Source organism: Rissa tridactyla, chromosome 10, assembly GCF_028500815.1.
Source record: "Rissa tridactyla isolate bRisTri1 chromosome 10, bRisTri1.patW.cur.20221130, whole genome shotgun sequence".
Taxonomy (NCBI): Eukaryota; Metazoa; Chordata; class Aves; order Charadriiformes; family Laridae; genus Rissa; species Rissa tridactyla.
Genome location: NC_071475.1, coordinates 7,152,558 through 7,173,667, shown reverse-complemented (window position 1 = coordinate 7,173,667; position 21,110 = coordinate 7,152,558). Strand labels below are relative to the sequence as shown.

Genomic DNA, 21,110 nt, shown 5'->3' with positions numbered 1-21,110 from the left:
GAGGGGTTGTCTTCTGTGAAAGTACCTTTTCCAGTCCTATATAAAGAAATATATTTTTGAGGTAAGAGTTGGTCAGAGAGTCAGATCTTAAGGCTTTCTCTCAACATAGTCCAAGCACAGGACAACAAGCTTTGACTATGAAAATTTTGCTGAGAACTGTTTAATGCTTTGGCTTCCCCCTGCCCCTTTTTGTTTCCTTTTAGAGTATTTAAGTTGAAAATATCCCGGACTTTGTTTTATCCAGTTCTTAATGTCTTCAACACATTCGTCTTTATATTCAAAAGGAATCATAGATCAAAACTAGGAATTTTAACAATCCTTTACAGGCTCTGTTAGATGATGTCTGAAGTTCTGGTACCTCTGGTCCTTGCTGTATACAAATATTCAGCAAAGAACCCATGGAAGGTTATCTTTGTAATTTACAAGAAACAGTCTCAGAACTTTTATATCTTGCATTTCTTTTCCCATTTAGTTTTTGGTACTAAAGCAATTGCATTGTTTCTTGAAGAAGTTAAATTTGGAGCCTCTTTTATTGTTCTTCAGAAACTTTCTTTTCACAACAAGTGGATCTGATTTTTGAGATGTTTAATTTTTTTGCTTCTTGATATAATAGATAATCCAAATACCACGCAATATTGGGAGAATGTTTTTAGCCTTCTGCAAATAGCATTTCCTTGTGTGAATTCTGCAAAGCAAATTGTTTTGCTTGCCCAATTTGTCTTCTGTAATATGTAGTTAAACTGAAGTTTAAGGGTCACTTCTTCCCATCTGCAGCCAGTTTTATGGTTTAGATATAGTAGCTAGTTTTGGGCTAATTCTCAATATGTGTAGAGCTTTAACCATGAGATATATCCTTCTCTGATTCTTAAGTTCAGTTTATTTTTTCTTTGTGAAAATGAAGCAAAATGGATTATTTACTTGTTTATATCTCTAGTTAATTATTTTTATCTTTCTTTAATTTGTGCTGTAGCATCTTTTAATCATTCTTGTAGGGTATGCTGACTTTGCTGTGGAAGAAAACCTGTCAGGCTGGTCTAATACAAATAACTTGATACTATTTCAGTCTTACCCCAAAATGTTTAATGCTACTGGGCTATACCATTCTGCATTACATGTAGTTAGGATATTTGGAGTACGTTCCAAATCTTAAAGACTTGGTAATCAGCTCTGGCTGAGCAGCAGTTTAGTCTTGGATTTGGATTACAGGTAAGGTAGCTGTTGCTAAAACTAAGTGCAGTAAAGCAGCTTGGGATCAAGGCAAACACCTGTGTTTCGGCCTCTTTCTTTTGGGGTGAACAGAAATCTGTCCCTCAAGGTCTGAGAATGGATTTCTGTTCTGATTTTTGTGTTTTGCTCTTGTTGATTTTTTTTTTTTTTTTTGGTGACATCTTCGGTATCAGTTTCTTTTAACAGTAAATGCCTAATGACTCCACTACTCTAATATTTTCTCCTCCTCTTGATATGATGAAAAGGAAACATTCCAGTGTCTGTACTGCTTCCCCCAGGTCAGGCAACTGTCTTGCAACTTAAAATCACTTCCCTTCGTTGCATCTTCTCAGGTGGTATTTGGGTTTGCTATGGCAAATGGGCAATAAGAGGGAATACGTGTTTAATAAAACTGTTTACAGAGTTATTCTAATGTTTGCGTATGATAGAGGGCATGCAAATCAATAATTACACAAGGCAGCATTGCTCTAATTTTCTGTTGGGAGTAAGGGAGGTAAAAAAATAATCAATGTCTGATCAATGGACAAGGACAGATTGGTAGAAAAAGACATTTTGCACAGAAATATTTGAGAACCTTGTGAGTGTGGTAAAGTAAAGCAAATACATAGGAACTACAAAAATGGAGTTGAGTGTCCTTTTTGTTTGAGCTCTTTTTGGTTTTCCTCATAAGAAATATTCATTATGTGTTTCTATGCCTTGGTATGTTAAGAGACTAACAGTAAGGGAGCAGATTTTGCCCATACGTTTATAAAGAAAGAATTTTTTTAAAATTTTTTATTTATTTATTTTTTAAAATAATTTTTTCTGGAGATGTTTGAAAAATCTGTAAAAGGCAGGCTGGTTAAAAGGAAAACGTCTTAAGTTTGGATCTAGTCTTGTATTTGTTCATGGCCAACTCAAATAATGAATATTCATTTGAGAACACAAGTTTTATTTTGCTTTGGATAGTCTGTCTTGTTATTTTTTGGTACAATGATAGGCATAACCTTGTCTGTACATCATAATTTTAATTTTTTTAAAACCACATTGCTAATGAAATAACATTATTTGTAAAAATACTTTTAGAATAACAGATGTTTAATTTTGTTTCCTATTCCGTTTCTTGAAGTTTGGAAACTGAAATAATTGTCATTGACTTGCATTTAAGGGAAGTTACCTGGGACAGCTGAGCTCCCCCCTAACAACAACTAACGACTCCCTGCCAGTGGCAGGGGCCCTGTTACTCTGCCCTCCCCGCTCTGGCGTGCATTGAACTCAGCCCTGAGCTAATTCAACTTGTAATGTAACGCAAAGTGAGCGTTATGCTGGGCGTGAGTGTGCTTTCCGAAAGGCATGCTGGCTGCCAGAGCTGAGCAGAGGGAGCATGTCTGGAAGGAGAGACGACATGGAAGAGCAATTCCAGGGGGAGAGAAGGGTTCCCCTTTTAGAGGCAAACTCCGAGCTGATGCAGCCATCCTTTGTAACTTCACTCTTTAGATGTTCATGTAGCAACAGAATGCAGCCATGTTTGTGCTAAAAGGCAAAGGACTCCTTAGATTGAATGTTAATTTCTGGTGGTTTAAAATATGGAAATTCTGTCGCTCAATTTATCAAAAAGCTGATGTGTGTATGTTGTGGGTCAATTTCATTTAATACTATCCTGGAAGGAACTTCTCCTTTTCTTGCTAAAATTAATCATTGTTTCCTGCTATTTAAGTTGTTGATGAGCAGATTAAATAATGTAATTTGATTTTCTTTTTTTAAGTCTTTTTTTGCAATGAGGGCAATCTAAGTGAACAGAGAGTTTGAGAGGAAAAGGCTGGCTAGACTCCTCTGTCAGTGTTATCTTGCATTCATTTTGTACTCTCAATATCACAATGAAACTACTTCATTGTGTAACTTTTATGCACCTCCTTTTGCCTTTTTTTCCCACCACCAGTTCTAATACCTGCTTGCTATTGTATGACAAAAGAATCAAGGAACCAGTGTATTTATATGAAGGGCGTTTTAAATCCTAATGTCAAGGGTCATTAATCATTTTTGTTGTTATATCTATAAAGCTTAATTTCTACAGGAAGACTGTGGGCTAGGAATCCATTTTAGAAATAACTCCTTCAGTTTAGCCTTTCACTTTCTATGAGTTGCCAAATGCAAATTAAAAAGAATACCAAGTCAAAATAGTTCACATATATTTGAATTTTCTGCATGTGTTATCGTAGCATTTGTTTTGAGAACTCATGTTGTCATAAACAATTCCCACAATTTACATTCCTTCTATTTCTACGATCTTTTTTTTCCTTTAAACTTTTCTTAGTTTGCTGTTTGCACACTTTTCCTGGAAAATTGCCTTAAAAGCTTTTCTTTGTTTTCTTAAATTGTAAAGCAAATAGACATATATCTACTTACTTGAATTAGTTCTCCTTTTCTTTTTCCCAAAGGGTGAAAAGTATTCGTTCTCAAGTGAAATTAGGCATTACTTAGTTAATCACTAAAAGGAGCTGCATGCATGAAAACTTATAATTTACTATCATTACTGTATTATTAATAATAACAACAAAGCCCCAGAGGTCAGTTTGTCAATGGCACGAATGGTTATAGATTCTGATGTTTTGAGTAATGTTAAAACTAATTAAACTCAACTTTGCTGTTCTTAATAAAGGTGCAGGGTGATCTTAAATGCATTCGTTGTTGGCTGGAAACAAATGTTCTGGATTCCTCCTACATGCTGCTGTTAAAGGTTAACCTGACTTATTGTTCAGTTATTTATCTGCCTGGTTAACTGCTGGCCGTGGCTCATAAGCGAATGGATCGCGATTTCCGTGTTAGCTGAATACTGCTGATGCCACATGATGTTCTGAGTGAGGAGTAAAGTTTCAGCACAACATGTGGTCATCACCTTGAAGCATCACTCCTGCCATGGGTTGAACCTTGCTATTAATCTTTGCGTGGAAACTGAGGTTGGGTGCGTACTGAGGCTGTCTGCAGAGCCATCGACTCTTCTCCAAGTAGAGAAGTTAATACAGAATAAGTATTTCCAACAGGCAGTCTTCAGCCTAGAGTAGTAAGCAGGAAATTTAATAAGTGCTTATGAGTTAAATATCTATTGTAGTGTTAAGCTATCAAATGGAAAGTAATGCTTTGAGCATTAGTTGACCTTAATTTTTCTTGAAAAATCCCAATACAGTCTTTTCAAGCTATACTACAATTAAGTGCTGACTACAAGTTTACTAAACACAAGAGGCAGAAGTCATTTTATATGTAAGCAATGACACTTTATTTTTGCAAAGTAAAGAAAAAAAGAAATGTATATGGTACCCTGCAGTGCTTCACTGTGGAGTGGATTAGCACCTTTGTGTAGTGGACAATCATTAATTTGTGTTGTAAAGATTATAATATTAGGCATTTTTCTTTATCTACAGATGATGTTACTGTTTTGCTTATTGGGTACGTAAATACATAACACAGGACTGGATACACTTAGCTATCATTTTGTATCCCATTGTAAAAAAAGGCATGTTATGCCTAATGCACTTTGCTTTATGAGCAATAAGAAATAGTATGAACTAAAAATAAAAACATACACTTTATGTGAAAGGTGAAAAGTGCAGATGTTATTTTGTTTAAAATTGGTTAAAGTTATACAGAGCTAATATGAATGCATAGCTGTGATTTGTGGAATGTATATTTAAGAATCCACTATCAGATCTCAACACTTTAATTACTAATTTGGGGAGAATAGGTGAGAAGGGGATAATATGAATATGCTGTAAACAAATGAGTTCATTGCATTTGCCTACTCTTTAATGGAGAAGCCAATATCCTGTAGAAATAGCAAAACCTTGCTTCAATCTGTGGACCAATACGCTTTATGGAGATGCTGCAACTTGCTTATTCCAGTTTGTCAAAAAATATGGAAAGATGCTTTTCCCTTTTGTGTAATTCTACTGCATAGAAAATTTCTACCTTTAGAGTCACAAACAGTTAAATTTACAATTCCCATCCCCTTACAGCAATTTCTTATTTAAATATCCATCTATAGAGTTTCCTCTTCAAGAATTTGTCAGTCTCCTTAAAAATAGCTGCTTTCAGATCCTCTTCTGTGGAAAGATCATGGGTATGAACTCCTGTGGATTGGTAGAGCCCAGCATGGTGATAATAAGACAGTTTAAATGTTTAGTATATTAACTAATAATCACTTATTCTAATATCCTAATATTTTACTTTATTAGGAGAGGGCCTGAATGCATTGTGATTCTGTGAAGGTCAGGACTTTGGCTTAGAAGGATCAAAGAACTTGCTGTTCTCTTCAAATGTTGAACAAGAATAAACTTACTAGATAATGCTAATACTTGACATTTGTCTTCCTGAGCTAGAGGACTCTTATCAGAAAACACATCTGCCTTCATACAGTCTGAATCATAGGAAGACTCTCTTCATATTGATTATGGTTCTTTTCTTCCTTGTTACTGATTGCAGAATTTGCTTCTTGAGGAAGAGAAAATCTTTCCCCTTTACTGCCTGAACATCTAGACTTCTCAGAATTTCCCCTTCCAGAGGAGTCTTCAGAGCACTTTTGGAAATCCGTAGCTAATCACTTTGCTAGTGTTCTTGCAGTAAGCGTGAGGTAAATAATGCCACAGGTACAAGTTTTATTGACTTAAAAGTACCAACAACAACAAAAAAGAAAAAGAAAATTCAACATTATACTCACTTTGCAAATACAACTTTTTTTCTTATTTATTTCAATGGTCTTTGGTTGATTTATTTTGAAATCAATGAACTTTGGATTAAACAAAAAATTATTTCCCTTCCATCTCTTCTTTCCTCCTGTCTAAAAAGTGTTTCTTTCCCCATCGCTGACAATCTTTATGTGCTTTTATGTACATCCTACTCTATTTGAGCAATGTCCAGAGCATCTCATAGTGCTGCCTAGGGAAATTTTATCAGTATCAGGATAATATTAAGAGGAGGAATCAAGCAATTAATTTCTTTCAATGTAAGATCAGCATATCTGACTAGATATTATATTACTATGTGTAGCAAAATTTCAAAGTTAATTTAGACTAAGTGAAGTAAAGTCATCCTTTTTCAAATGCATGAGAAGAGATGATTAAATTCCAGATTCCAGTGTAAATTAGCTTCTAAACATAGAGGTTTGCAGCTTGAATTGAATCAAAAAGTGTTTCAGAGGTTCAGAGTGTTAACTATTTGCTGATGGCTTTGCTCGATTCATTTCTGGAAATGATATCTCACTGGGGTTGTCCAATTCACAGTATATAATGGATTAATGGTTTGGAACTTTATCTATAATTCTTTGGCTTTATGTTTAAACAGCTCATAAACTCTTGATATCCTTTTTTCCCCTCTTGAATTCATTAAGAAGATACCATAAAGGAAAGCTAGCCCTTTCTTTTCTTCATGTTTTATTATTTCGAAAAATACATGGTTATATCAGTATTCTAAACTACTGTAACTGTAATGTAATAATTTAAAGACTTTGGGGAGGGAAGAAAACAGAAGTCAGTCTTTTCTTGAGTCCCTTCCATTAAGAAGAGCTAAAATGGACAACTTCATCAAATGCCTGATGGATAGGGTGGTTATCTTTTTAAGGCTTAGAAAGCTAATATGCCTTGCCTTTGTAGCTCTGGCAAGCCATGTAGTAATGTTACCGTGGGTGCGGCAGCTGCTTGAATACAATACAGAGCAACCATTGTTTTTATTCTTGGACTTCTTTCACTATCTTCTTTAATGTTCTAATGTTCCGATTCTAAAATGTGTTCTATGCAAACTGTATTTCCAGCTGGACACAGCTAGGTCTGTCCATGTTTCCTGCCATCAGCTGTTGTCTTGAGATTTGTAGGAGTGATTCTGTCTCGCTGTATTCACACAGAATTCTGCTCACTTGGTTTCCCTCTGTGTGCCCTCACTTTTTGTTAGTCCTTACTTTGTTGTCGTATTCAGCAATTCTGTTTCAATTAATTTGTCTTAGATTATGAAATATCCTCCTTCATGAGAGCAGTGGCATGTCTAGGACAGCATTCTGTCTAATAGCAGTGACTTGAGATGCTGTTCAGGGAAAGAACCTGGTCCCTATCTGTCCTTCTTGTCCTCCTAGCATCTGCGGTAGTCATCTTTCATCTTTGCTTAGCAGATCTAGTTCTGGTTCTTTAAGTAATTAAAGCAATTCCTAATATTTAAAAAATTATCCTTACAAGTCCTAACACACCTTCACTCTTTCCAGTTCTTCTTTTGACGAGGTGTCTTCTCGATGGCAACGTACAGCTTTCCTGCTGATTATTCCTCTGTGAATTTGTTTTTATCGGTCTGATCTGCTTACTTCCAGGGTGGTTCCTACTCTTTCTGATAATAAATAGTGCACTGGAGTTAAGGCATGGCCACTAAGTCTAAATGAATGCTTTTTTTGATGGGGATAAGTGAGAGGGAATGGGTGAATACTGAAATAGGAAAACATGGCAGGAAGAAATGTTCAATTTAATTATTCCCTTTGGGGATGCCAAGATAAAAACTTGATAAGCATTGAATGCATAATCTGCATTCCTATGGAAAGGTTTACTTCATTGGTAGATGATATTTACTAGCTCATGAGTATTAATAAACATTGTGAAACATTTTTGGCACTTCCAGTTTTCATGTTCCTTTCATTTCTGTTCCTTACCTCTCTGAAAAAAAAAAAAAAAAAAAAAAAAAACCAACCAAAAAACCCACCCAACCAACCAACCAAAAAAACCCAACAAAACCCCCTAAAACCCAAGGGGAGCTGACCTTGTCCAATATTCGCCACACTTCCAACATCAGACAAGCCCCATGTCTGTGGAAGCAACTTTTCTTTAAATACTCAGCTGTTGGTGTGTAACTACATCGGATTCAACCCAAGAAGGCAAAGGGCCAACTGTGGTTTCTGAACATTCCCAGATGCATCAGCTCGTGCAAGGCCATAGTAGCGGCAAGTATGAGCTATTCAGTAGCTTCTCTGACATGAGTTTTCAATTCTGGAAATTATACTTTGGTGAAGAATTCCTATTATTAAGAAAGTGGGGAAAAAAAACCCCACACAATTTGGGTATGTTTTTCTTGATTCCAAATTAATAGTAATATATTTATCCAAATATCTCTGTTCAGAGATATCTGCATTTCACCAAATAATTTTTACTCTTTACTCAAAAGCAGTATAGCTTCTTATATTTTCTTTTTTTTTTTTTTTCTCCCCCCTCTTGGAATTCTAAACTGCTGGGAAGCAATGAGAATAATTGATACCTTTTATTACTCATTGTTCATTGCTCTTGCATAAAGAAAAATATTATCTTTTATAGTTTGCTCTCCTGTGTACTAAATTGGCTTTAGGCATGCAAAAATTAGCAGCTATGGAGACTACCATTTCTGAGGAGGTTTTTCATTTTCTGACTAGCTTGATGGACCTGCATTTTTAATTAGGAAGTCAACAAGCACTAGTGTGGTAGTAGTAGAGCTTATGTGAAATGTAATCAGCCAACCCCATTTTAACGAGTGAAATTACTCTAGAGATTAATCTGTCTTGATGTAAAATGAAAGTGCTAGGAAAAACAATTGCTGTTCCACTTCCCTTGGAAGATACAGCTGTTTTCCTTCTGAAATGTTTTAGAAGCAGTTAGAACTTAGATGTTACAGACTTCTATGCTGGGAGCTAGTCAATACTTGAGGTTTATATCCAGCACAGACGTGATGTCAGATGAAGTATAAAATAGGCCATTACAAATCTTTTTTTCAAATATATTAACACTAGTTCTGGTTCCAGATAAGTTCATCTACAAGGAACAAGGAATTAATTTTACAGGCTAGCTTGAGACTTTTCCACTTGGATGTACTAGAACCTGTTCAGTGAAGGTTTTGCAGGCTGCTGTCACAGTATTTTTAATACATTTTGATGTTCCTTTGGCACAAAGATACACTAATGCTAGTAGGCTTTGGATTTTCATGTAAATAATAGGATAAATGTGAAGCTGTGTAGCCTTGGAAGTAGGATAAGGAAGAGGGTGTCATATCTAAATTCTGTCTCCAGCTTTGTTGCTGTTAAGACTTTTGCCATGTTACTTATCCTTTTGTGCCTTGTTCAGTAAAAAAGGGATAATGATGCCAGCTTAATATTGTAATGTGTTTTCAAGATGCCAAAAACTTATAGTGTGGTGGCATTGCTTTTCTAAATGCGTTACTGGTAAACTTTAGTCTGAAAACAAATTTGATTTTTTGGGAGGGAAGGATCTCAAATCTGTGTCCTGCATGCAAGACTTGTGGAATGTCCGTACTTTGGGAGATGTAGTGAGAGCCCTATTTAAAAAGTGCTGCTACCGCAAGAGCAAAGGCTGATCTCTCACCATATCACAATGAATTAGTGACTGCTCCACTTTTTGTGTGTAACGCTCTTTAATTTTTAGCAATAGGTTAAAGATTTTGAGAACCTAGTCTTTATGTGGAGTTCTTCAAGTTGGAAAATCTTGGATTAATTAATCACGCAGGGTTTTAGTTTAAGGAGAAAATAAAGGAATTTCAAATGTAGCTGAAGGTAGCCCCAGCTTGCTTTTTTTTCTGCCGCTCTGTTTCTGTCTTAAACAGTGATACAAGCTTTTGCTTTTAATGCCAAGCGGTATATTCTGGAAATGAGAGTGTCCTTTCATTTCAGAGATGTGTTGATAGTTTAGAGAAATGCTTTACTATGAAGTTAAGAGAACGGGTGGATGGCACTTATCCACAGCTGTTAGTTCCAATTTAACAGCAATGTCTGAATAAATATGGTTACATACCATGAAGAAAATATTGAAATGCCTGTTCAATGCTTTTGTAGATCCTGATATAGATCAAGGCTGTGACAGCTGAGGACTGTGATTTGATGTAAGGTAGCAAAATTCTATGTGAATTTGAAGTCTTGCAGCCATTCAAGTACCTTCTTCAGTGATTTGTCTTTTCCCCCATATGTATTGTTTAGGTAACTTCTAGAGGAGAGTGAAATAGAAGCATAAAATATAAAAACATTTAGAGTGTGTGACTTGGTAAGGTGAATAGACCTCAAGAAGTAGCATACTTCTGCAAAATATTATCTCAAACATTAAGAGAAAACAGAAAAAAAAGAAAACACATAGCAACTATAAAATGACATCTTTGGTTGCAGCAGGAAGGGAGTTTGACGTAGTTCTTCAGTGATTCCTGAAGTGGTAGAAGTAGAATGCAAGTAAGTGTATTGATGTAGTGATTTTTCTTTTAAAAAAAATTATTTTTTAAGACAGCAGAATTCACGTGTTGCTGTTTTGTATAGGGTATCCTTTGAGTAAACTTTTCTATTTTATACTACATGCTGCCAGTCTCAGTACTGTAACTTGTTTTTCAAGTTACAAACTTGAACTCAACTACAAACAAACTCAAACAAGGCATACTCAAATGTTGGGTGTATGCGGCCATGGATATCTCCAGAGCTGTCCCTCCTAATTTGTACTCTTCTTTTATGTTGTGAAAATGAAATTGTGGTGAACTACCAAGCTTCTGCAAGCTTGAGTGTTTCAGGTTGGTTGTCCCTGTGTTCAGTGCCCGCAGGCAAACTTTATTAGAATCAATTAAAAGAAGAGAAAGCAGGAACTCAGGAATGAGTTGTTTTTCGGTACAGTTAGGGCTTGTTTTTCCCCACTTCATGACTTTGGCATAACTAAGTAAACCCAAATACTCAACCATGATGCACTGGAAGTAAAAGGCACATGCACAGAAAGGAGGATGAACAAACTTAATATAGCATTAGCACAATGTTGTCTTCATCACACAATGAACATTTTTGGTGTCCTAGGCTTTACCAGCATTCCCTGGCCTTCTTTCCAGAACATCTCAAGTTCATTATTTCTCTGTTAAGATATTTAGAAGCTAAATTGAGCAATGCCATTTAATTATGAAATATAATGGTTGGAAAGAGGGCAAATGGTCGTATCCCAAATCTTGTTTATCAGTTCATTCGTTATTATAGTATAGCAGCAATTGCATATGCAAAGTGGAATACTAATTACATTCTGTGTTCCTATCTAACAGTGTAGTAGTTTTATCAACGCTATTTAGCTGCATAATGCACACAGCCGAAACTGTGGTACAGCAGTAAAAATCATCTGTTTAATTTGTTATTAATGACTACAAAATGGAATGATATTAGTATTTTCAGAACAAGTGGTTAATTACAAACATCATTTGTGTATTACCCTATGCCGCTGCTGTATTTATTTGTTGACATTGGTTATAATTCTTTTGTGGAGAACTCCTTATTGTGGGACGTGCCAGGAGGCTACTATCAAACAGTCTAGATTTTGGCCCGGATATCTCTCTCTCTTCAGAATCCTGCACAAAGCTGGTGGTGAAGGTGTTCTGGGTTTTTGAGTAGTTCTGGGTTTTGGTTTTTTTTAATGGGTAAGTAGAGAAAAGAAGGTGGAAGAGACTCAATGGGAGGTTACCTTTTCTCATGCACCTAGAAGCATTGCTTCATCCACTTTCTAGCTATAAAACAGATTAGGTCTGAAAATGGTGATTTATCAGAGCTCAGTTGTGCTTCTTTTGGGAAGAATTTTGCTGTCACAGAGGCACAGTGTTTCTGACAATGCGGGAATTCATCAGTTTACTGATGTAGGCTGGTTTTTATGCTGCCTTTTGCGGGAGGAGCAAAATGGCAACGGGCCCTGAAAACCCAAGCATGAGGCCCTGAAAACACAGCATGAGGCTTAATTTTTGAGTCACTGTGTGTTTATTAGGAAAAGAGGCTAGGTGGTAGTTAAATATACCTGAAATACGCAGCAAAACGTGCCCTCCCCTGCTTCAGTCATTGTCTTAGTACATAATAAACCATGATAGAGAGGTGAGAATTATTCGTTTGTGGACAAGGCTTTGTTCTGCAAAGGTAGCTGGAATCAGATAATCAATATAATTGTTATTGCCAGATGTTATCTTGTTAGGGAAAAGTACCACTGATTAGGTCTCCTTTGTGGACAAGGAAAAACTTATGGCTAACTATAGGAAAAAATATTCAAGTTTTAAGTCTGAAGTTCAGAAGTGTTAAGTGTCTGTTGAAAATAAATGGTAAATCATCTCTTTGAATGTGTTTATGTCTGCCTTTGAGCAGACATTGTTTTAACTGTAACCTCAAAATTCCCGTTGTTGCCTTGTTTTTATTAAACTTGCTGGCATTCCCTGTTGATCATCATCTTCGGTAAACTCCAGTAAGGCTGAGAGTGCAACAAGGAAATTTCCTTTTCATCTTTTACCTTTAAGTGGTTCAGTATCTTACTATTTTAAAATTATGTTTTGTTGACAATAACCTGCTAACCCAAATAACAATTTGCTTAGAAGAAGATGAGCATCTAAATTACCTAGCTGCTTGCATGTCTGTCTCTTTGTTGATAACTGAATATTAGATACCTGAAGTTAAATGCTGTATGTCTGGGCTACCTGCCTTTCTTTGGCTCCCGTTGTCTCTGGATTGAACAGTAGCAGCCTGTTAAACTTTCAGTCTCCACTTGTCCTGGCATTAAGGAGGTATCATTTGATTCTTGTGTTATGGCTGCTCCTAGGGACACAGGAATTTTAGTATAAAACATGATTGCTTAGCAGGTCTGATGGGGTATTGCTCACTGCAGTTCTCTTCTTGATAGCTAGAAAGAGAGAGTATAAAAAGCCCAACATAACCTGTTAGTGGAAACAAGAAGAGAATGAAACTGTAGATAACAAGTCAGTGTGTATCAACTACAACGCAAGAGACAAGTCCAGCTTACCTTGGGTACTATTCCCTGTGCTTTAACTATTCTAAAATACCATCTTTTCTGATCTAGGGCTTCTCCTGTTCTTTGTTGTGCACCGAAATATGTTTTTGGTTGGAGATTTCAGAGATAATCAAACAATTATCTGAAACGTTACGCCTTAAATTGCTGCAACTATTAGTTGCATGCTTACATTCGTGTTTTGCTTAGAGTCATAATACGCGTGCTGTCCATGTCCATAATGCCTTACATCTTCTATCACGAAGAATATGCAGCAGCATAGGTAAGGACCCATAGTCTTAGTAGTCCTTTCCCTAGCAACAGTCCTCAGCTTGCTTCTGACATTAGCTCCCTTTCGATGGAGTTTAGCAAGCAACAACATCAGATATTTTAATTCTTTTTCTGTCGTCTTGCTCCTTGGTCATTTACTAATCATTTTTCTCCTTGTTCATTTACTAATCATTTTTCTCCTTGTTTGTGACCTTAGTGAAGAGCTGTAGTAGCCTGGGCGTTTCGATTTCTTCACATGAGAAGTATGTATTTGAGGGGGAGGTGAGCAAGATGCTGAAAACCCTGCCCCTGCTTTGCTCTTGGTTCTTATCGAACCCAACATGTAATTGTGCTGCAGTTGTACTTCACTTGACTCAGAATTTAGTTCACTTGACTGAAATTGCTTTGTTTTTCCGCCCTGCTTTTTCTAGTCTAATAAGCAGAATGAAGATTGTTGCTGTTGAAATATGTGCACTTTCTGTTAAGCCACATGAACTCGCAAATCTTCTTGCTAAGATTTGAAAAGTCAGACATTAAGGAGAATCAGAGAAAGGGTACTGGCCGGTCAACGGAAAGTTTATCCAATTCCGTCTCATGGTTAGGCTTATTAGGCTTCATGTCAGCTTATTTGGAAACAGACACTGCAATTTCTTTTTATCAGCTGTGGCTGTAGACTCATAAAGTACATACACTAACCAAGAAAATAGTCCGTCTTCAGTTTACTAGTTTAATCCTTTTTTTTTTAATGTTACTTCATGTGTCTTCATATCTTCTAGCAGAACTAGCTTCTTGCCTTCAGTTGTCCTTTTTGTATGATCCAAATACACATATATATGTGCAAGAGTATACATATGCTTGCAAATACATCTATAAAATAATAGTATATTGCTCTGACTGTTTAAAGAAGGAACCTGGTAGGGGGGAATCCTAATAGGTTTGCCAAGAGTCATAATTTCCTTTTGTTCCCTTCAGGTAAGGTTTGATTGTATCATCTAATTCCTTTACCTTATTTACTCTGGCTTTTCTCCTGATGTGCCTGTATTTTTGTTTTAAAAATACTGGTAATGTTATCATTTTGTGGCAAAGGGTTTCTCTTGAAGGAGAAGTTCCTGTCATGAGCAAGGCAGAGTAATCAACCTCTAGTAGATCTGGATATTGAGATTTATTTAAGAACAAACAAGGTAAGAGCTTTTACCCTCCTTGCTTATCATACTTGTTCCCTTCTAGTATTGTGTTCACTTGGTCTTGACTTTCCTTCCCAGCTGGGACATCACTGCTGCTCTGGGAAGGCTGGACAGAAGGTTGTATCAGACTTTGCTGTAAACTTATTGGGGGTTTTTTGTTGGTGGTGTGTGTTTTTTCCTGTTTCCAGAAGTGCATGTCTCCTTATGTTGCTTTGTTTTCCTAATTTCCAAACAGATTGTAGTGGAGGGCAAAAATTTCATCTGCACTTTGTGGTGGCTTCCATGAATGAGTGATAAAATATCTACATAGTCTCACTTCATGAATAGGGTTTGGGGTGAGATGGGAGGTTTGTATATTTTTAGGCCAAGGTTGCAACAAAAGTTTTAACTGCTTAGGAATGGGGTGTTTGTGCAATATTGCTTTTCTTACTTTTCAAAAAAGATACTAGTGTTTGTATGTAAGAAAAAGGACTTGGGAGGTACTGTCTTGGAAGAACAGGACCACCATTGACATAGAATATTAATATTAGCTACATCTGACTACTGATATTATATCTTAGCATTTCATTAACATCGTAAGGTTTTTTTTGCACTTGGTTTCCTAGGGAATATGAAGCTTAATGTTCAAAGACTCCTAGTCCAGCAGTTTTATTCTCTGGAGAGTTTAGAAACTGCTTTTTCTGGGGACTTACTCCTTTCAGGGTGCGCGTTGTTAGTCCTGTGCTAATTACTCAGACAAAACTTGCTTTTCCTTCTGCAGACATCAAAGGCAGTTTTACCTAATTTATTTTTTGAGGATTTGGCTGGGAAATAGAGATGACCACTTGGAAAGTAAGAGCTTTTTTGAGTTTCATCAGTGCTGTCCCACATTAGGACATCCTTAAGAACTAGGTTTCTCAAATAGAAGTTTAAAATGGACATACCAGAAATTATTAATATTAAACATATATTAACTAAAGTATTGCAATATAGAAATAATCTGATATTTCTACTCGGGCTGCTCAGTAAATCTGTGAGATTTAACTTCAGTTCCAGAGAATGGATTTGATGTTATAATGTGGATGGAAGTAACCACTGAAATGAAATGTTACAGAATTCTTTTTAACCTTTTAACTTGCTCTTAATTTCCCTAAGCTTACCCTATGGGTTGAAATCTAACATTCATAAGGTCCTCTGAAAATGCCAATAGAGAATGCTATTGCTGTTGTTTTCTAAATCTGAAAAGGATGCAGGATTTGTGAAATACAGGCAGGTTAATATTCTTGTTCTAACATTCTCATTTGCTGATATTGTTGGTGTTTGTGCCCTCGCTCCCTATGCTCAGCTGATAATTTATCTTTGCATTAATGTCACTTTTGCATTTCACTGTGTGTGCAATGGCCAAGATTTTGGTCATGCTGAAGCCTACTCACATTGGTAGGGCTATTATATTTCTGAAAACAAGAAATTGGATGATGCAGTAGGTGATCCAGTTCTGTTACTTGGCTGAGCAGAGTCATAACCCTAAAATATGTTAGAAACAAAAGCATTTAATCCATTGGAATAAAGCATTTTCTGAAGTGCTAAGCATCTGCTCTCTCTTAAGTATAATGTTTACAAAATTTAGTTCATAATGTACTTTAAGTAATGACTGTATTCTTAATTCATGATCTCAGAAAAACAAGGGAATTTAAAGAAATTCACTTTATTTAGGGCAAAATTTGTAGCCCAAATTACAAAATACTGGTAATCTTTTTAATACAGGATCTTCAACCTGAGCAATTTGATTTGTTTAAAAAAAAAATGAAATGTGATCAGAATATTTCTGGTGTATGGCATGGACTTCCTGCTTGTCTTTGATTTGGTACTTGATACAATTTTGAACAAGCAGTGTATATCTTGTGTCCCTTTCACCTGTTTCTAAAGATGGGGTGGTAGCATTTATTTTGTTTTTCTTCCCAAAACAGTAAGCTTACAATCAAGATAGATAGCTTTCTGGTTCAGGAGTTTAAAATAACAGAAAGTCTTTCTCACGTAGGTAAATTCTGATTCTTTTAGAGAATCTGAAGTCTGAGAATGAATTGCTGCTAAGGAGTCAATTCCTCTCCCTTTCCTTGGAACCTCGTTGAGATGTCTCACTGGAAACCATACATCTCTGAGCAGCTGATTTTGAACTTCGGTCCACAGTCAGAAGAGCACGGGCTTGTGCTTTGTTGCAATCTTGAGTCAACTTGTACCTCCTTATTTCCAGCAGTTAAATTTCATTAAAAGGCAGGCAAATTATATCGAGTAGCTTGCTAAAATTACTGTCCAGTATAAGCAGTTGTGCTTGCAAGTTATTATGTGCGAGAGAGCTGTGTTTACTGTTGAAGTAATGGCAATTTTAAAATAAATTGACTATTCGTGTTCTTGATTATGGCTTCTTGCATTAGGTAGCGTCAATCTATTTGTGTCTCAGGTGTTGTCTTATAAAATACATACTTCCAGGGAATGTTCTACAATAGTCATCAATTGACCGTGACCCCAAAAGGTTATAGAATAAGAATATTCCAGTTTTAAAATAAGTAACTTTCTCAGCTCAGTAAGTTTGACGTGAATGCCTGAGCAGCTACGTGTTTTAAAGCAGCTGTGCACGACTAAAGAATTCTGATTTGACTTCCTTCTTTCTAATTAGTGATACATGAAAACACACAGCAAAGGAATCAAAATGGAAAAACTGGAAGTTTGTGCAGAATTGCAGGAGTTTGGTCTTGTTGGTAGACCAGAGATGTGGTGGAGTGGTCTCCTGGCTGGAGTGCTGGTATGTATAGATCCAGGATGAACAGGGTGGGGGGAGTGCATCCTATGGAGAGGAGTGGTCTGAATGCCTGGAGCTCTGCTTTGAAATAGATGATGAGTTAAAAGCTTCTTGGGCAAAGATCATTCAGAAGAATGATCATCAGTAAAAATCTTTCAGCTTTATAGTGTTTTAATTTGAATACTAAGACCTGGAAAAACTTGGCATCAGTAATTGCTTTTAAAGAACCTTTTGTCGCAGCCCCTTTGAGACCAGGGAGCTGTAAAGGGAGTATATCAATATATTATGAAGTATTTGCATATAATATTGAGCATACTAGAGCGTCTGCCTACTAGAATTTAGAAGACTGGTGTAAGGTATTCCTTCCCATGCCTTGATATTACTGAATGACAAGGGGGGGAAAAAAAGAGTAAAATCATAGAGATGGGGAAAAGATGATTCATTTATAAGGAGAGGTGACAATAGATAAATTAGAACATTTATGCTGCTTAAAAATATTTTTCATTGTATGTTAAAGGAGGCAAGTAAGGCTGTGGAGTGAAAATCTGAAGAGGAGTGAATGAATAAATAATTTCATAGAAGTCCAGATTCCTCTTGGAATCTTGTTATCTTGACTGGAGGGGGGATGCATTGGGGGCTTGCATGCGAGATGTGTTTGCCCAGATTAGAAAGCTGTCCTATAGGACTAATATGCTTCTCAGAAGCCTGGTGGATGGCACCTCAGAAATAATAGCTAAATGTTTTGGTTTTTGGTTTTTTTTTTCTAAATTTTGGCTGATGTTTTTAACCTCAGGTACATAAAAGAACTAGTGTCATTCTGTCCTTTGGTAGAAAGGATATTTAATGTTTGTGAGGTCCCACTGCATAGAGTAGCAGAATTAATTTGTGCTAATAGGCAGGAAAGGGGTTTTCTACGTTGCAGACGCATAGATTTGTAAAATGCAGATTGTCAACCAACATCACAGTATTTTTCAATATATGGAGAGAATGGGTGGGAAAATGCGTGCAATGCAGTAACAGGTCTGGATTTCTGATATTGATGCTTGACAGCCGCACCCAAAGAGTGGCTGTCAATGGGTCCATGTCCAAGTGGAGTCCCTCAAGGATCAGTACTGGGACTGGTCTTGTTTAACATCTTTGTCAGCGACATGGACAGTGGCACAGAGTGCACCCTGAGCAAGTTTGCCGATGACACCAAGCTGTGTGGGGCGGCTGACACGCCGGAGGGAAGGGATGCCATCCAGAGGGACCTTCACAGGCTGGAGAGGTGGGCCCATGCCAACCTCATGAAGTTCAACAAGACCAAGTGCAAGGTCCTCCATCTGGGTTGGGGCAATCCCAAGCACCGATATAGGCTGGGCAGTGACTGGCTTGAGAGCAGCCCTGAAGAAAAGGAGTTGGGGGTGCTGGTAGACGAGAGGCTCAACATGAGCTGTCAGCGTGCGCTAGCAGCCCAGAAAGCCAATCGTAAGGCTGCATCAGGAGAAGCGTGGCCAGCAGGTCGAGGGAGGTGATTCTCCCCCTCTACTCCACTCTCGTGAGACCCCACCTGGAGTACTGCGTCCAGTTCTGCAGCCCCCGCTACAAGAGAGATATGGACGTGCTGGAACGTGTCCAGAGAAGGGCCACGAGGATGATCAGAGGGCTGGAGCACCTCTCCTATGAGGACAAACTGAGAGAGTTGTTGTTGTTGTTGTTCAGTCTGGAGAAAAGAAGGCTCCAAGGAGACCTTATAGTGGCCTACCAGTGTCTTAAGGGGGCCTACAAGAAAGCTGGTGAGGGACTTTTTAGGATGTCGGGTAATGGTAGGACTAGAGGGAATGGATTAAAACTAGAGATGGGACGATTCAGACTGGACGTTAGGAAGAAGTTCTTCACCATGAGGGTGGTGAGACACTGGAACAGGTTGCCCAGAGAGGTGGTGGAAGCCCTATCCCTGGAGGTGTTCAAGGCCAGGCTGGACGGGGCTCTGAGCAACCTGATCTAGTGGGAGATGTCCCTGCCCATGGCAGGGGGGTTGGAACTAGGTGATCTTTAAGGTCCCTCCCAACCCTAACAGTTCTATGATTCTATATTGAAAAATAGCACACTGGTTCATGGTCAGGAAAGAACAAATGATTATTATATCAGAGTAAGAGTCTAGATGTTTCAAATCCTGAGACATAAGTTGCTAAAAGAGACCAAGGAGCTACATGTATATTTCTCTAGTTAGTGTAGAAGATGAGAAGGAGAAAAAGTGGTGGTGCTGGTATTTTTTGTCCATGTTTTTTGTTCTAAGATCAGTGGTCCTATAAGGAAGAGAAAGTGGCAAATGTGCAGCAGTAACACTGGGAAGTCCTCTCTTCCTCTGTGGGCAAAGGACACCACTTCTGCAGGGAGATTTTTCCCATTTTGAGGCATCTAGAGGGCTAATTGGCAACAAAAATAAGTTTTGCCTGATTATAAAAGATTGCAGGGTTGATAAGGTCATCAGTATTCGACGCACTGGAATAAGCTGGTTATGATAGCTTAACACTTAGATTTTTGGGCCAGATTTAAAAAAAAATAGTAAAATTGAAGATTAAACCTCCTATATGCTTCTGTGAGACAAATGTAATTTTCAGAAGTGTTCAGTATCCAATAATTCTCACTAAAGTTCATACACATCTCTCAAGAGAACACGGAAGATAACCTGTACTCTGGAATACAGCAAGCTGGAAATAAGATGGAGTTTTCGCATGTTCTGTAGTAGTGAGATACACTTGCTTTATCAAAATAAACAAAGCAGAAGAATAGATAGAGGCATGGCTAGTGTTTAAAAGAAATCACAGGCCTCCCTGATAATAAATAACTGTTCAAGAGCAATTCATCCTTGGGAAACGATTACCTCTGTCATCCAGCCAAGGTCAGTGGCACATTCAGTTAATAGCTACATCAAAGACAGAAGCATAAATTAAAAGAAGACCATAACTCCAAGTCAGTTTGGGCAGAAAACAAAAAAAATGCAGTTTGTAGGGTCTCCCTTAGCCTTTTCAGTTTTTGCGTAAGGCTTTGTAGTCTTTTCTGTGGTAGTTTTCATTGTTAATAATTCTCTCCCAAATCGCTTCCTGAAGAGCCCAGGAAAATCAAATCTTGGTTGTGTTCTGGTGATGCTGAGATGCTCTAGCCAGTAAACAAAGGTCTGGTTTTGTGCACACAGCCAGTATATTGGTCATCCTGGAAGTAATCCTACTGAAACGAATTTGACTACTAATAATTGTCACTAAGTGATAGAGGAAATATCTGTCCTTAAAAGCAGAACATTTCCAGTGCTGGAAGCATGTACACATGCACGTGCCCTGGCAGTTGGACTCAACAGCTAGTGCTGTCACAACCAGTTTTTGTACATACATGAAATTAGTAATTTTATTTGTGTCTTAAACACAAGCATTTTATAAGTTAAAATATAAACTTAAAGGACTTAAATGATCCCTTCTCCTTTTCTGCCCCAACAGTCAGCCAGAAACCCTTACCACTGCTTTTCTTGCAGCTTAATTTATAGGTTATAAATAATTCTTCTCAACGCTTTGAAGTCTAACTTTTGAACTTTAATATACGCTGCAATACAATATTGTTACATTGGCAAACAATTGGCTGAGACAATGTAATATGATTTTTAAAGCTGTTTGCTCTTGCCTACTTTAATAAAAAAAGAAAAATAGCAACAGATAATATGACTAAAATAGTCTGAAATGATCTTAAGACAAGATGATACTGTTACCACATGAGAAACCTTGTTTCATGTCACATGGGACTATTGGGAATGTTCTCTCTGTCTGTAGCCTTTTAAGGAAAATAAACAATCGTGTTGACTAACGTTTTGTGTTTCCTTCCACTTGGCTGTGTGTATTCCCCTCCTCTGCCTGCTGTATCTGTTCGGATGGGACA

At 37.4% G+C, this 21,110-nt stretch overlaps 1 protein-coding gene across 3 annotated transcripts in view; it reads left to right on the top strand.

Annotated features, from left to right (window-relative positions):
• FHIT (fragile histidine triad diadenosine triphosphatase) overlaps positions 1–21,110 on the top strand; it is a 607,729-nt gene that overhangs the window by 135,190 nt on the left and 451,429 nt on the right. The window lies entirely within an intron of this gene.